At 45.7% G+C, this 6,665-nt stretch overlaps 1 protein-coding gene across 3 annotated transcripts in view; it reads left to right on the top strand.

The window, feature by feature from the left end:
- Positions 1-322: 322 nt before the first annotated feature.
- RHOH (ras homolog family member H) overlaps positions 323-6,665 on the top strand; it is a 49,791-nt gene continuing 43,448 nt past the window's right edge. For 2 of the 3 annotated variants that reach the window (XM_035005094.1, XM_035005091.1), the window contains exon 1: positions 323-1,317. The gene's annotated coding sequence lies outside the window, so the exon portion shown is untranslated. The remainder of the gene's footprint in view (positions 1,318-6,665) is intronic. The other variant, XM_035005093.1, reaches the window with a different exon arrangement.

Here is a 6,665-nt window from a genome sequence, read left to right as displayed (position 1 = left end):
TGCTATGGTGAGCGCTGTGAATTGTGTAAGACTGATGAATCACAGACCTGTACCCCTGAAACAAATAATATATTATATGTTAATAAAAAAAAGAACTTGATTTTAGGGACACCTGGGTGGCTCAGTCATTTTGTTAAGTGTCTGCCTTCAGCTCAGGTCATGTTCCCAGGGTCCTGGGATCAAGTCCTGCATCAGTCCCCTTGCTCAGTGGGGGGCCTGCTTCTCACTCTGCCTTCTGCTCCCCCTGCTCATGCTCTCTCTCTGACAAATAAATAAAATCTTTAAAAAAAAAAAAAAAAGAGGAACTTGATTTTAAAATTTCTAGATCTTTGGGATGCCTGGCTGGCTCAGTTGGTAGAGCATGTGGCTCTTGACCTTGGGGTTGTGGGTTCAAGCCCATGGTGGGAGTAGAGATTAAAATTCTAGATCCTTTTCAACTGTTGAGACAATAAACACATGACATTAGAATCCTATGCGTGATATGTAAGCTTGCATGACTTCCTTCAGCCAGAACTGGGCACTGGCAAATCTTCTCAAATTATGAAATTTAACACTTGTTAGTCGAAGAGAGGATAGGGGTGGAGGAAAAAACTCCAGAAGGCAAAAGTCCAAAACAGGAGTGGCTAGTAATAGCCACCACATAATGAGCATCTACTATATTTCAAGGACTTTACAGCTTTTTTATAAAATCCTTCCAAGATAGATATTATTACACCTATCTTCCAGACGGGAAGATCAGGGCCACGTCCTTGCAATTAAATGGGGATGGGCTTTGAATCTTTTTTTGTCTTAATTCAAATTTACACTTTCTCCAAAATTTCAGATTGCCTTTGGGTACAGGCTTCAACCTGTTCCCTCCAGAACTGTGCCGGAGATCTGTTATTTTGAAGAGATGGCAAGTTAACACTCACTGGTCTCTGCCTCATAACTGAAACGTTTGCAACCCCCGCTCTGAGCAGGTGTGCTGAGTTGCAGTTATCCTGTGATGTTTGTGCCCAAACTGAAGATCCCTATCAACGGGTAAAATATGAATGTGAGCAGAAGCAGTGATGGCCTTCTTCTTCTTCCTCTTTTTTAAACAAACCAGCATTTCTGCCTCAGAGTGAATGTTGTGCTCTTTGCAGGGGTCCCCTGGGAGTTTAATGCACTTGACCCAAAGACCCGGCTCTGACATCACGTCTCAAGCTCCTCTTCTGGATTTGCTCTGAGCCCGAGGCGCATTCTTTTACCTTTCTTCAAATGATAGCAAATCTTTGTCCTTTCCGGGTGGATGTGATTTGGGGAGACAGCCCTTTGGAGCTTCATCCAGTGAATAAGGTGGGTCAACAAGCCAGGTTATATTTGGGGTTCAGAACATGTTGTGAACAGAGTGTAGTGATTCTGGTTTTCTTCTGTGGTTTATTAAACCGGGTCAGAAGGATATTTATTGTAAGAAGGCTCTCAAAGTGCTTTGACGAATGCCTGCAGCATAGGAAGAGTGCCCCAGCTACTGAGCGACCGCTTTGGAGGGTGATGGTCATCTGACCACATGAGCTCTGTTCCGACAGCTGAAGAAAGAAAAGCACCATTAACTTTGGAGCCAGAGCTTGAATGACACCTTTGGGTGCTGTCACCCTCTGCAAGGGGAGCCTGCATTGTTATGAATGATGGCTCTATAGTAAAAAGAACCTGGATGTCAGTGTTTGCTAGAGTCACGCAGTTAGGCCAAGCAAACAAACGCAGGTAAAAAGAGCAGTTGAGAATTCAGAGAACCTCCTGCTCACTAAAACCAAAGGCAGCCTGCTACCTTAAAACAGTCGGAGGGAAGATAGACGATGAGAAGAGTAGAGGGGGAAATGACGGTTCTGGCAGTAAGAGGGAAGCGAGGAGATGTTTGAAATGATATTCTTATCTGCGGAGGGTGGCTGTTGTTACAAGGAGTTAAAAAGCGTCAGGAAGAAATTGTGCAGTTGATGTCTAAGCCTGGGGCATTTCTAAGATGTCTTCATATTTAGAATTTTAAAGGGCGTTTTACATGAATGTATTTTGCACCGATGTATTGTACATCAGAATTCAGCTCTTTCTCTTACAAAGGGCTAACATTTTACATGAAATTTCATTGTCATGAAATCTCTCAATCAGAAGGAATGTGTGTTTTGGCTTAATACAGTTATCACATGGTGGGGAGCTGGGTAAGAATAATTACAGTATGACTAATGTCCTGGGTTTCGAAGCATTTAGACAAGGTTTTAGTACATATTTTCCATCTTCAGAACCCACTGCAGTATTTTATCTTATTAGTGGCATATCACAGATGAGGGTCTGTGTAAACATTAAAAGCTACCCACTAAATCTAAATCATTTCAGTTACTAAGTTACTGGTAAGAAGAAGGGGGAAGGCATCTTACAGACCCAGGGGAGAAATAATTTAGTAAATGACTGATATCGCAAGGTTCCCAAGATTTTACTGTTCATTATGAATACCATTGTCTTAATTAAGAGTTCTCTTTGGAAGAAATGGCAAAGCGCCTTTGCAATGGGCAAGAATACCACTTATGCATGAATCCAGGGTGCACAGATGGTTGTCTTGTTATTTACATAAAAATCCTCAGTAAAAGAGGTCCTTGTTCAGACTGTGAAAGAGAAAATAAACCGTGCGTCTGCCCTAGCAGAGGGCATTTCAAACAAAGGTGTTTTGAGAAAGCAAACCTTGGCCTTGCGTTTGGATTGCGTTTGCCTGGGAATCTCAGAGGAGGGGCACCAGGAAGAGAGAAAATGGCTCTGGCTGCCCCTCCCCATCCACAGTGACCCAGCTCTCGCCCTGCTGGGAGACATGGCCTGAAGAACCAGGACAGCCGGATGGGGTAAATCTTTGTTCTGCTTTTCATAGGCCATAGAGTTTCATTCAACCAGCTGAGGTCTCCTTGGCTTGTAAACCATATTTTAAAATGTTTACCACATTGAGCTATTGCAAGGCTTAGATGAGAGAACCAATCTATCGTTCAGCAAATGGTTCTTGCGTGACAGACTAGTCAATGCCTGAGAGACACCAGTGAGCAAGGCCAGGCCCTGGGCCTCGAGGGCCTTGGAACCGGGCTTCACGAGGCTGTTTGGTGGGGGTTCTCACAGTGTCAACATGCTGGTGTGGGAGTTCATGGGAGGCCGGTTCCCAGAATGTGGCTTATAACAAGGGTCAGTTCCCTATTAGGAACCCCATAACCATAGCTTCCTTCCCGCCAGCCACTTTGAATTCCCCAGGATTTACCCCACCTCGGTCCCAAGGCCGGACTCTGTGGCCTCAGAAAGATAGCCCCCACCACCCCCGTCCCTGAGAAGTTTGGGTGTGTGTGTGTGTGTGTGTGTGTCTGTGAGCGTGTGGTGTGTATGTGTATTTTAAGTCATTTGCTTCCGCCCCTCAACACGACCCCTGTCTATTAACAGAGTTGGGGGCAAAAGCGAGACAGAGAGAGAGAGAGAGAGATTGGGAGAGAATCAAAAAGAGATTTCCAGGGCGCCTGGGTGGCTCAGTTGGTTAAGCGACTGCCTTCGGCTCAGGTCATGATCCTGGAGTCCCGGGATCGAGTCCCGCATCGGGCTCCCTGCTTGGCAGGGAGTCTGCTTCTCCCTCTGACCCTCCTCCCTCTCATGCTCTCTGTCTCTCATTCTCTCTCTCAAAATAAATAAATAAAATCTTTAAAAAAAAAAAAAAAAAAAAAAAGAGATTTCCAGAAAAGGAAGAAAGTTAGGTCGCTGTCCCCAACCCGCTCCCACCCCCAGCAAGAAACCCACCCCCCTGGATTAAACTGTACGTGGAGGTTAGAGGTGTGGAAGAGGCGACAGGAGCAGGAGGCAGCCCAGAGTCTACACGAGAACACCAGAAACGACAATCACGCTCACAGAGCGAGCCAGTCCCCCAGAAGAGGGGGGATCAACCAGGGCGCCACGAGGCAAAAGGGAGTCTCGCAGCCAGACACGGCAATGCCCTTCCCAGCACCATCCAGGATGCGCTGGGAGTGCTTGGACCTCCGGACACACCCCACCTGGCTTGACCCGGGGAGTACGTGTGTCCTTTTGTGGAGAGAAGGCACAAGGCCTGAGGCCTCCTGCTTGTGGCACCTCTTACTTTGTGTCTCAAAGGGCAGAGTCTTGCCTCACCTTCTACGGCAGGTGGAGGACGCTGTCCACGCAGGCTGCTGTCCCTGCCCGGCTCCCCCCACTGTCTCAAGGGACGCTGGGACACAGAAAACCCCTGGGTCTCTTGCTGGAAGTATGACCGATTTTGAACCCTTTGCCGCCCCCAATTTTTTAGAAAGTTGGATGAGAAAACCCTTCTAGCCCCCATTTTCTGAAGAAAATCTGCAATTGATCTTCATCTCTGCATTAAATTGGCACCTCACAGCAGCATGAGGGATAGTGCACCCCTTATGAACTACCACCTTCCGGCACACCCTCCCCTCCTCGCACCCCGGGATTGCTTTCAGTCAGCTCTTTGGGGAGATGAAATCAGCCTACCCTGAGAAACAGGGCAAGGAACCACCGCACAAAACTTGTCACTGGCTGGGTTTGGTGTAAGACAGTGTTTCATTTCAGCCGTGGTGTCCTCTCTGTGAGAATCCAGGGGCCAAGTTCCTCTCTAGGCTCAGCATCCTGAGCAATAATACAGTTATTTTACTGAGGAGGGCATTCAATTTTTGATGCGGCGGAATCTGTCGTTTCATATGGTGGCTTAAAAGCTTAGAACCACATGGCACATCTTTTCTGTATCAACCTCACCTCTGGTTTTAGAATTTCTGTCTTCGTTTCTCTCAGTGTCATCATTTCATTTCGTATTTTTAATTGGTTTGATCTTCCTAAGATGTGTGTATCTTTACAAGCCGCCCTAAATCTTTCGATGAACAAAACCAGAGGTAAATAACTAAAGGATCCACAAGCCCTGTGTTCGGCTTACCTAATAATAAATATCATGATGGTGAACTGACAGAGAATTTTCTAGAAGGAGATAACGTACTCATCAGAGAGCTCAAGGATCTCACCTGGCAGATTGAGTTCTTCCTGCACATTAACAAATTGACACTTGGGTTCCTGTAAGAGTCTGTTACGGGCTTTGAGAGTGTGTGTCCATCCCCGAGAACATTCATCTGGCAGTGTTTATGCCCACCACTGCTGCACTCTAGACAATAGCCATCCTCCTCCACTCCCTTGAACATGGCAAACTCTTTCCTATCTCAGGGACTTTGCACATACAGGTGCCTCTGCTTGGAAGGTCCTTCCTCCTGCCCTCTCCAGGTCTCTCTCTATTAGAGCAATAGCCGTAGCAGAACATTAGAATGATCGGGATGGGGTGGGAGGGTATATTAATACCCAGGTTCCCACGCAGACAAATTAAACTAGAATCTCTAGGGGTGGAGCCTAGCTACTGGCATTTTTTTTTTTTTTTTTTAAGCTTCCCAGATGCTTCTAATTTTCAGCCAGGGCTGAGAATCATGGCTGCAGTCTCAGCTTAAATGTTAGCTTCTTAAAGAGGCCCTCCTGGACCACCTCTAGGACATAGATATTGTCTTGCTGCCTAGCTCAGCTTCTTCTGTGGTTCCTTTGTAATAATAACTACAATTTGTAATTAGTGCATTTATTTGAATGGTTTTGTTTGCCCTCCCCACCCCCCCACCCAACTAGGACATAGGTGCTGTGAGGACAGGAAATCTATCTGTCTTGGTCTTTGTGCTTTTCTTCAGTACACAGTGTCAGGCGCATAACAGGATTCTGAGTCTACAATGATGAGGATGGCCGTCAGATGATGCTACTGGTCTGTGGGGCCTTCTGGAAGCCAGTGAGTCTCCCTGGAACATTATGAGAGAATCCATGTCAAGGCTCAGGGGCTATTTTAACTGGTAAAATGGTTGCACACACTTCCCTTTCACCTGACTCCCGTGTCCCAGGATTTTTCAAGGGAAATCTGTAAATAAGTCCTGATTCGGAGCATCTCCTTTATGTGCATGTCCTTCTCCTTCACTTGATTTTAACCATTCTGAGTGAGAGATTCCATCTTGTTCCTCTTTGTGTTCCCAACCTGCTCCAGCACCCCGCACTGAATCTTACACATAGTAGGGGCTCTGTAGATGTTTGTTCACTTGAATGGAGTTTACTTTATCTCTATGGCACATAGATATTTTGATGAAGATTTCACCCTGGGCAGTAGCATTTGTGATTATTCGGGAACTGGAGGCATGGGGGATTGTGAGCATGTCATGAAAGTTAAATTTGTTGGTCTAGGCAGCTTCACCATAACTTAGATGCAGATGGTCTCTACACCTGGATTGCATAGAAGGAAAAAAAAAGTAAATTTGTGTTTGGAGGCAAATAATGAAACTGTGAGGAGTCTGAAAACAACTCAGTCACCTACCTCATAATACAGGTGCTGGTCCAAAAAAGGGTGATTTCATGGTGGGGCAGCTTGAGCTGAGTCAGTTCTTTCTAAATTATTATTTGATAGTTATTAATAAATCAAAGAAAAAAAAACCACCCACCTACTGTTTTCCCTCCACGGTTAGTATGTTCACCAAGCTGACCTGTAGGTTCTAAGGTGCTTTTTTCCCTAAGCTTAAATTAACTAAGACCAGTTAGAGGAGTGGACATCTTTTTCTTCCTTCCTTCCTTCCTTCCTTCCTTCCTTCCTTCCTTCCTTCCTT

The sequence above is a fragment of the Mirounga leonina genome, unplaced genomic scaffold (assembly GCF_011800145.1).
Source record: "Mirounga leonina isolate KUSES-001 unplaced genomic scaffold, KU_Mleo_1.0 Mir_129, whole genome shotgun sequence".
NCBI lineage: Eukaryota > Metazoa > Chordata > Mammalia > Carnivora > Phocidae > Mirounga > Mirounga leonina.
The sequence above is the reverse complement of the archived record's forward strand: the minus strand, read 5'-3'. Positions and strand labels throughout refer to the sequence as shown.